Raw genomic sequence first — 9,285 nt, 5'->3', positions numbered from 1 at the left:
AGCACAACTCACGTTGTGTGACCTTGGGCAAGTGACTCCAGCTCCCGGAACCTTGTGTGAATGAGTGATGTTGCCCAACAGGGAGGAGCTCTGAAGTACCTTTAACATTTCATTCATTAAGTCCCTGTCCCATTTCATTCTCTGAAATCTTGCCCCCACCAACTCCACCTGAAGCCCTGCTGAAATACGGACTCTTTCTACGCAGTCTTCCCTGATTCCATTAGCAGAGTCACTATCCCTTTTGCTTAGAGCCTGAGAAATTGACCAAGGAAGGTGCTTGTTTTGCACCGTTCTCACTAATGGGCACCACCAACCTCTTTGATTAGCTCAATCGTGGATCCATCTGGGGAGGAACAGCTCATTTGCCCACTGTGCCAGCCCAACAACCTGATACTCCTGGCACTCTCTTGTGTTGAGCCAAATCCTGGGCCGAGAGCTCACCTGCCCCGGCACTGCCTGGGCACCGACCTGGGAGGAGCACCCTGTCTGAGTGGAGACCCGTGCCCCACCTTGCCTTTTGGAGAACTGAGACTCAGAAACCAGGGCTCAGCTCACCCCAGGCTTTGTCCTGTTTGATCTGTAGCTGCCCAGACCGAGGGTTCTAACTCAGGGCAGGGGTGGAGCCTGGATTGCTGGACAGGTGAGCAAAGTTTTGCCCCGTGTCCCCCTGCTTAGCAGGGAACTCAGAGTCTGACTGCCATGCTGCCTCCTTTGCTGCCTCTTTTTTTTTTTTTAATTAAAATGTCAACAGGCCTTTCCTGGTGGCACAGTGGTTAAGAATCTGCCTGCCAATGCAGGGGACATTGGTTTGATTCCTGGTCTGGGAAGATGCCATATGCTTTGGAGCAACTGAGTCCTTTGCCACAACTACTGAGCCCAAATGCCTAGAGCCTGTGCTCCACAGCAAGAGAAACCCGTGCACAGCAACAAAGACCCAGGGCAGCCAAAAATAAATTTTTAAAAATGTCAACAACTTCCCAGTCATTCCAGTGCCTTAGAAACTGGTGAATGTGCTCTCGACAGCTCTGCAGGCCTCACTCCTCTGCCAGCACACACAGCAGCATTTGCCTGGCTTCGGCCCGGAGAGGGGCAGCGGCTGGCCCTAGGGCACCGAGCAACTCAGGGCAGAGCCCAGAGTCCTGCCCCTTTCCTGGGCTGAGCTGCTCCTCCTCTGCCAACCTCCTCTCTTCCAGCCAGTCTGAAAAACACCCCACAAGATGGTATTGCATAATCAGTATGGAAGCATTCCAACACACTGAAGACCTTGAAATAAAAAGTGAAAACTTCTCCTCCAGCCTATCTTCAATCTCATTTCCAGAGATAACTGCTATTAACTCAAAGGTGACTTTTCTTCCAGACTTTTGCCTACACCTTCATCTGTATATCTCATCCATCCCCCCGCCCCCCAAAATGCACCATACTCTACATATTGTTCAGCAGCTCACTTTTTCCCCTCACACACAGCTCTCTGTGTCAACACATATGTGCATGCTGCATGCTAAGTCACTTCAGTCATGTCCAATTCTGTGCGACCCCGTGGACTGCAGCCTGCCAGGCTTCTCTGTTCATGGGATTCCCCAGGAAAGAATACTGGAGTGGGTTGCCATGCCCTTTTCCAGGAAATCTTCACCCACCCAGGGATGGAACTCTCTACCTGCATTGGCAGGTGGGTTCTTTACCACTAGCACCACCTGGGAAGCCCGTGTCAACACATACAGCATCTTAAAAACATCTGTATCAGGGACTCCACACTTCTCCTGCAGGGAACACAGGTTTGTCGGGGAACTAAAGATCCTGCATGCCTCGCTGTATCACACTTCTAAATGTGGGATTAATTTCCCCACTACTATTTTCCATCCTCTGTTCCTTTGCTGATGGACAGTCAGACTGTTAACCAAAATCACAGTAATTTTAAGGAGGCTGCAGAGAATCTCTCTGTTAATATCGTGTGACCTTGGCATGTGTTTCTTTCTGGTAAACTCATGAAAGTGGGAGTTCTGGGTTCATTTTGACATACCTACCAAGTTACTCTAAAAAGCTGTACCAACCGACATGCTATCAGTGGTGGGGTTTAAACTTGCCCTTACCTCTCAAAGATGCTGCAGAAAATGGCCAAGGCCACTCCTGCCTAGAGGCCATGGCAGTAAGGCATTCCCCTGTCCCCCCTTCATTCTCCTTTTTCTTTTCCTTCCCAATCTCCCTGTATCCTCTCTTTCAGCTGGCTGGCTTCTGTAGCTTGGATGTGATGGTCAAAGATTTGTGCTCAGGGATGAGAAGGGGAAACAAGAGTCTGAACCAGTGGGAATCCACCTCTGTGAATACTCCCTCCATCTTGGCATCCCTCAACCCACGTTTCCCTGCTTTATCTGTCCCGCCCCATCCCTACTCCCACCAATAACCCCACCTACTCATACCCTCTCACACCTGCAGATTCATCCATAGGCAGAGGGGAATCAGGGGTCAGAACTGAGAAGCCTGTTATCCGTGTGGATTGAGTGCAAGACCCTTGGGTCAACAGAGTTCACACACAGGCTAGAGATGAGGCGCCCCTGCTCCCGCCCCACTTACTTTTCTTTTAGAAGAAAAAGATTTTCAGAAAGTGATAAATGTACAGAATTTTTAAAATGGAGCTGGACTATGAGGCAGATAATGAGAAAGGTCTGTTCCCCATCTCCTTCCTCATGGACAAGGAATGCACTTTAGCTGCTTCCTTTGGTATTTTTTTTTAATGCATTTATTTTTAATTGAAGGATAATTGCTTTACAATATTGTGTTGGTTTCTGCCACACATCAACATGAATCAGCCATAGGTATACATATGTCCCTTCCCTCTTGAACCTCCCTCCTACCTCCCACCCCATCTCACCCCTCTAGGTTGTCACAGAGCTTCCTTTGCTATTTATTAATACTTCCATGTGTCTAAATAGCATGATTATACTGAGAGTCTCTCCATCTGTCATTTTTTAGAAATTCTCAAGTGGTTTCCTTACATTTCCATCTCACCCATCCAAACATTCACCTCTGCTTTTCCTAAAATTAATTGGTCATTGTCTCATCTGATTGTTTGAAACAGTCAATGTATACCTCTGCATATATTGTATACCTGTACAAACACACATGCAAATAATTCTTAAACTCTTTGATAGAGCTGAAAATAGCCTCCTAATACAGTAATATTGGGTTAGCCTAAAAAATTCAATCGAGTTTTTCTGTAATATCTTCGGGAAAAACCTGAGTGAACTTTTCGGCCAATTTCATTGGGTTTGTTTGGTTGTTTTGTTTTTTTTTTTCCTCATCCTTCCTGGAGATTTTTATCCTTCTCTTTTCATCTGGACAACAGCTCAGTTGTCAGCCTGGCCCTTCTTTTTCCATCACTCTGGAAATCCCCTCTGTCTTTCTCCTTTAAAAAAATTTGTTTAATTTTTTTTTTTTTTGAGTGTGCCATGTGGCATGCAGAATCTTAATACTTCCACGTGCCTAAATAGCATGGTTTAGATGAACCCATGCCCCCTGCAGGGGAAGTGTGGAATCTTAACCACTGAACCATCAGAGAAGCCCTTTCTTTGTCCCTCTCCTTGTTGGATGTCCTATTTCTTGGATCCTATGGGTGTCCTCTTTCAAAACAGTGGTTAAATCTATGTAAATAAAAGTTGCCATTTTAATCATTAAGAAGTGGACAATTGAGAGTCAAGTACTTTCACAGTGTTGTGCAATCATCATCAGTATCTCTTTCCAAAACTTTTTCATCACCCCTAGGAACAGCTCTGTGGCTGTTAAGCAATAACTCCCAATTCCCTCTTCACCCAGCCCCTGGTAACCTCCAGTCTACTCTCTGTCTCTATAAACTTGCCTATTCTAGATATTTCATGTAAGTGAAATCATACAATATTTGTCTTTTTGTACCTGGCTTATTTCACCTAGTGTAATATTTTCAAGATTCATCTATGTTGCTTAGTCCATTTAATGGTTGAATAATATTCCACTGTATGGATAGATATACCACATTTTGTCTATCTATTCGAGGATTCCCAGGTGGTGCCAGTCAATGCAGGAGACATAAGAAACATGGGTTCAATCCCTGGGCAGGGAAGATCCCCTGGAAGAGGGCATGGCAACCCATTCCAGTATTCTTGCCTGGAGAATCCCCACGGGCAGAGGAGCCTGGAGAGCTAGAGTTCATAGGGTCGAAAAGAGTCACATACGAATAAAGTGACTTAGCATGCACGCATGTCTATCTATTCATCTATATTTTGTCTACCTGTTTATCTATTAATGGACTTTTGGGTTGCTTCCACCTTTTGAACATGGTGAATAATGCTTCAGTGAACACTGGCATATAAATAATGTTTCCAAATCTCTTAGATGTATGAAAAGTGAAAGTGAAGTCGTGTCCGACTCTTTGTGACCCCACAGATTGTAGCCTACGAGGCTCCTCCACCCATGGAATTTTCCAGACCAGAGTATTGGAGTAGGTTGCCATTTCCTTCTCCATTTTAGATACATACTTAGGAATAAAATTGCAAACTGTGGTGTTGGAGAAGACTCTTGAGAGTCGCTCGGACTGCAAGGAGATCCAACCAGTCCATTCTAAAGGGGATCAGTCCTGGGTGTTCATTGGAAGGACTGATGCTAAAGCTGAAACTCCAATACATTGGCCACCTCATATGAAGAGTTGACTCATTGGAAAAGACCCTGATGCTGGGAGGGATTGGTGGCAGGAGGAGAAGGGGACGACAGAGGATGAGATGGCTGGATGGCATCACTGACTCAATGGACATGAGTTTGAGTAAACTCCGGGAGTTGGTGATGGACAGGGAAGCCTGGCATGCTGTGATTCATGGGGTTGCAAAGAGTCAGACACGACTGAGCGACTGAACTGAACTGAACTGATGTGCTGTGTGTGTGTACTAATTCGTTTCAGTCATGTCCGGCTCTTTGCAACCCCATGAACTATAGCTGGCCAGAGAGCATGTAGCTGTCCATGGGGTTCTTCAGGCAAGAGTACTGGAGTGGGCTGCCATGCCCTCCTCCAGGGGATCTTCCCGACCCAGGGATCCAAGCCCGTCTCTCGTCTCGTGCATTGGCAGGCGGGTTCTTTACCACTAGCGCCACCTGAAAAGTCCACTGGGTAGTACGGTAATTCTATATTTAGCTTTTTGAGGAGCCAAACTGTGCCAAACTTTTCACAGTGGCTGCACCATTTTACATTCCAACCAGCAGATTCTTCACATCCTTTCCAACAATTATTATTTTCCTTTATTTTATTATAGTGATCCTAGTAGGTGTGACATGGTAGCCCATTGTGGTTTTGATTTGCATTTTTCTAATACTAATGATGTTGAACATCTCTGTGTGTGTTAGCCATTTGTCTATCTTTGGAGAAATGTTCAGTCAATTCTTTATTTGGATTGTCTTTCTGTTGTTTAGTTTTAGGAATTATTTATATATTTTAGATATTGAACTCTCATCAGATATGTAATTTGCACATATTCTTTCCCATTCTGTAGGCTGTTGTTTCAACTTTTTCATTCAATGTCCAAAAGGTTTTAGTTTTGATGAAGTACTACTTGTCTGATTTTTCTTTTGTTGCTTGCACTTTTGGTGTCCCCTCTAGAAAGTGCTGTCAATTCCAAGGTCATAAAAATTTACCTCTATGTTTCCTTATAAGGGGTTTATGGTTTTAGTGCTGCTATTTGGGTCATCGATCCATTTGGAGTTCATTTTCTATAGAGTATAAGATAGGCATCCAACCTCACTTTTTCACAAGTGGAAATCTCAGTGTCCTGTTCCTTCCCCATTGAATGGGCTTGACATTCATCAAAAATCAATTGGCTTTAAACAAAAATTTAAGAAAATCATTTGGCTGCTGGGATGTCCCTGGAGGTTCAGTGGTTAAGGTGCCATAGTTCCAATACAGCAGGCACCAGTTCCACCAATTGCTGGTATATGGGAAATAGGATCCCACATGCCGAGCTGTACTGCTAAAGATTAAGAAAAGTCAATTGGCCACGAACGTACGGATTTATTTCTGGACTCTCAGTTCTATTTAGTTGTTCTTTATGCCTGCCCCTATGCCAGTATCATCCATTTGATTACATTACCTTTGTAGTAAGTTTTGAAACCAGAAAGTCCGAGTCCTCCAACTTTGTTCTTTAAGATTTTGCCACTTGCAATTTCATACAAATATGAGAATCAGCTTACATATTCCTGCAAAAACGTCCACTGGAATTTTGATAGAGTTTACACTGACTCTATAGATCACTGCAGGCAAGTATTGATGTTTTAACAATGTTAAGTCTTCCTACCCATGAGTATTGTCTTGCCGTTTATTTGTCATGTTGAGGAAGTTTCCTCCTATTTCTAGTTTTCTGACAGTTTTTATTGTGAAAAGGTGTTGGATTTTTGTCAAATGCCTTTTCTGTTAATATATCAATCGAGGTGATCATATGCTTTCCCATTCATTCCAGTAATGTGGAATATTATTATAGATTGATTTTCTTATGTTGAAAAGACATATCTTCGAATTCCTGGGATTTTTCTCTTTTTTGATTTACTCTTTTCATTTTGATGGAACACATTCTCCAATGGCTTTCTGAGGAAAGGTGCATGGGAGGTAAAAGTTTGAAGCCTTGAATGTTTGAAAATGTTCCGCTTTCATATTTGATTGACAGCTTGACTGGGCACAGAATTTTTCTTTGAAGTTGTGAAGACACTCCTCTCTTTCCTCTTGCTTCCAGCATAGCTATTGAGAAGGTCAGTGCTATCGTACTTCATATTCCTTTGGATGTGACCTGTTTTACTCCTCTGGGAGCTTTTAGCTCTCCTCTTTGTTCTCATTATTCTGACATCTCACAATAATATAGCTTGGTGTCATTTCTTTTACATCCACTGGCTTGGGTATGTAGTGGGATCTTTCCATTTGTCTCTCTGTGAAATTTCCTTTTTTAAGTTCCTTTTTATTATAATAATTTATCTGTTCTCTCTTAATGGCATTTCTATTAGTCGTATATAGGATTTCTAGTTAGTCCTCCAGAGAAGGCAATGGCACCCCACTCCAGTACTCTTGCCTGGAAAATCCCATGGATGGAGGAGCCTGGTAGGCTGCAGTCCATGGGGTCGCCAAGAGTTAGACACGACTGAGTGACTTCCCTTTCACTTTTCACTTTCATGCATTGGAGAAGGAAATGGCAACCCACTCCAGTGTTCTTGCCTGGAGAATCCCAGGGATGGGGGAGCCTGGTGGGCTTCCGTCTATGGGGTTGCACAGAGTTGGACATGACTAAAGCGACTTAGCAGCAGCAGCAGCAGCAGTTAGTCCTCTAATTTTCTTCAGTTCAGTTCAGTTCAGTCTCTGTCTCTCTGTGACCCCATGGACTGCAGCACACCAGGCTTTCCTGTCCATCACCAACTCCCAGAACTTGCTCAAACTCATGTCTATCAAATCGGTAATGCCATTCAACCATCTCATCCTCTGTCATCCCCTTCTCCTCCTAATTTTCTTACTCTTCCCCATTTTCATCTCTTTTTTTATTCTACTTTTGGGACAATATCAAATTAATCTTTCAACCCTTGTGCTGAATTATCTCTGCAATCACATTTGAAATTTCCAAAAGTCCTTATTTGTCTTTCAATACCACTTCTTTTCCTTTTATAGCACACATGGCTGGTAGATGGTTAACTTCAGACAAAGGGAAGGATCAGTTCTTCCACTGTGATAGGTAGGAAAGGAGGAAGGATGGATGCAGGTAAGAGGGGACTGTCATATAAGGTGGCAGGAAGGTGGGGTATTCCTTCTGATGACCTCCGTTTTCTCTGACATAGATTGTGAGGACATTTACTGAGACAAAGTGAAAGGTAATGGGGTAGGAGGTGTGAGGAGCAAGGTAAAGGGAAGTCAAAGTTAATCCACCCCTGCCCCAAATTCCAGTTGCTTCCTGGGCAGCCCTAAGGGTTGAAGCCAAAGAACATCAGCCCACCATGGTTCCAACCTGCTCAGTAAGATAAATTCCTGGCTAAAGTGTGGGAAAGATGGGCTCTTAGGCAGCTCCATGGCTGGCACTCTTCTAGCCAAGCAGTCTGGAAGAGTAGCGGAAACAAGGAATTAAGGATGTTGCTGGCGTGATGTGATGGACTATTTCTGCCACTTCCGCATCTGCTCACACCATTTCTGGGAACTTTAACAAATTCTAACTGTTCATCTTGACATTTCCCCATCCCTCAATTTGAGGTCATTTAAAAAAACTAGAGGGACTTCTCTGGTGGTACAGTGGATGAGAATCTGCCCCCAGTGCAGGGTACACACACCAATCACTGGTCTGGGAGGATTCCACAAGCTGCGGAGCGACTAAATGTTGAGCCGCAACTACAGAAGCCTGTGCGCTCCAGGGCCCGTGGTCTCCAACAGGAGGAGCCACTGCGACGAGAACCCCATGCGCCACAGCTAGCGAGTAGCCCCTGCTCGCTGCAACTAGAGAAAGCCCACGCACAGCAACGAAGACCCAGCGCAGCAACAAAATCAAAACAAAAAGCAAAAAAACAAAAAAAATACCCAGAAAACCTGGAGGCGTTATTGAATTTTCCACTCTTGACCATTTATAAACTGTCAAGGATCAGGTCATTTTCACACTATTCTCAGGGGGTTCCCATTTTCACATTATGTTGACTAATACAGCCATCTATCTTTATCCTTTCTTTAAAATAGAATAAAAATCAGATGCTTTAGGACCTCTAACAGCTTTATTATGTTACAATAAAGAATGCTTTATTCTCTCCATTAATGGAACAGTAATTCATTTTGTGCTTTCTGGATCTCTGACCATGAAAACAGAAACAGACTCTGGCAGCAAACCATCCTGTTCTTCAAGTTTATTTATGTTGCTTCAATATACTGACAAAATACACCACATTTTATTTGTAAATTTTTCTCTCTCAAGAGTGACTTTATCTTTAACCAGAAGATTCTCTTAAAGAACACGCACGTGTGCGTGCATGCACCAACACACACACACACGTACACACACAGGCACACTCTCACGAGGCAAGTACAAAAAAACATAACTCCACCAAAGTGCGTGTGAATGAAAGTGCAAACAGGCTTCATTTTCCAACTCTAGGATCATTCTCTCTGCTTCAGAAATTAAACTGAAAGCGTCTGGCTGTCCTAAGCCAGGGCAAGGGCTGGGAGAGGCTGCCAGGGCCAAAGTATGGTGGTTTTTTCTACTGGAGAGCAGGTCGGAGGGCACAGGACAGGGGTGCCAACTCCTTCCCTTCACCCTTCACTGTGTG

The sequence above is a fragment of the Capra hircus genome, chromosome 13 (genome assembly GCF_001704415.2).
Source record: "Capra hircus breed San Clemente chromosome 13, ASM170441v1, whole genome shotgun sequence".
NCBI lineage: Eukaryota > Metazoa > Chordata > Mammalia > Artiodactyla > Bovidae > Capra > Capra hircus.
Note: the sequence above shows the minus strand (reverse complement) of the source record.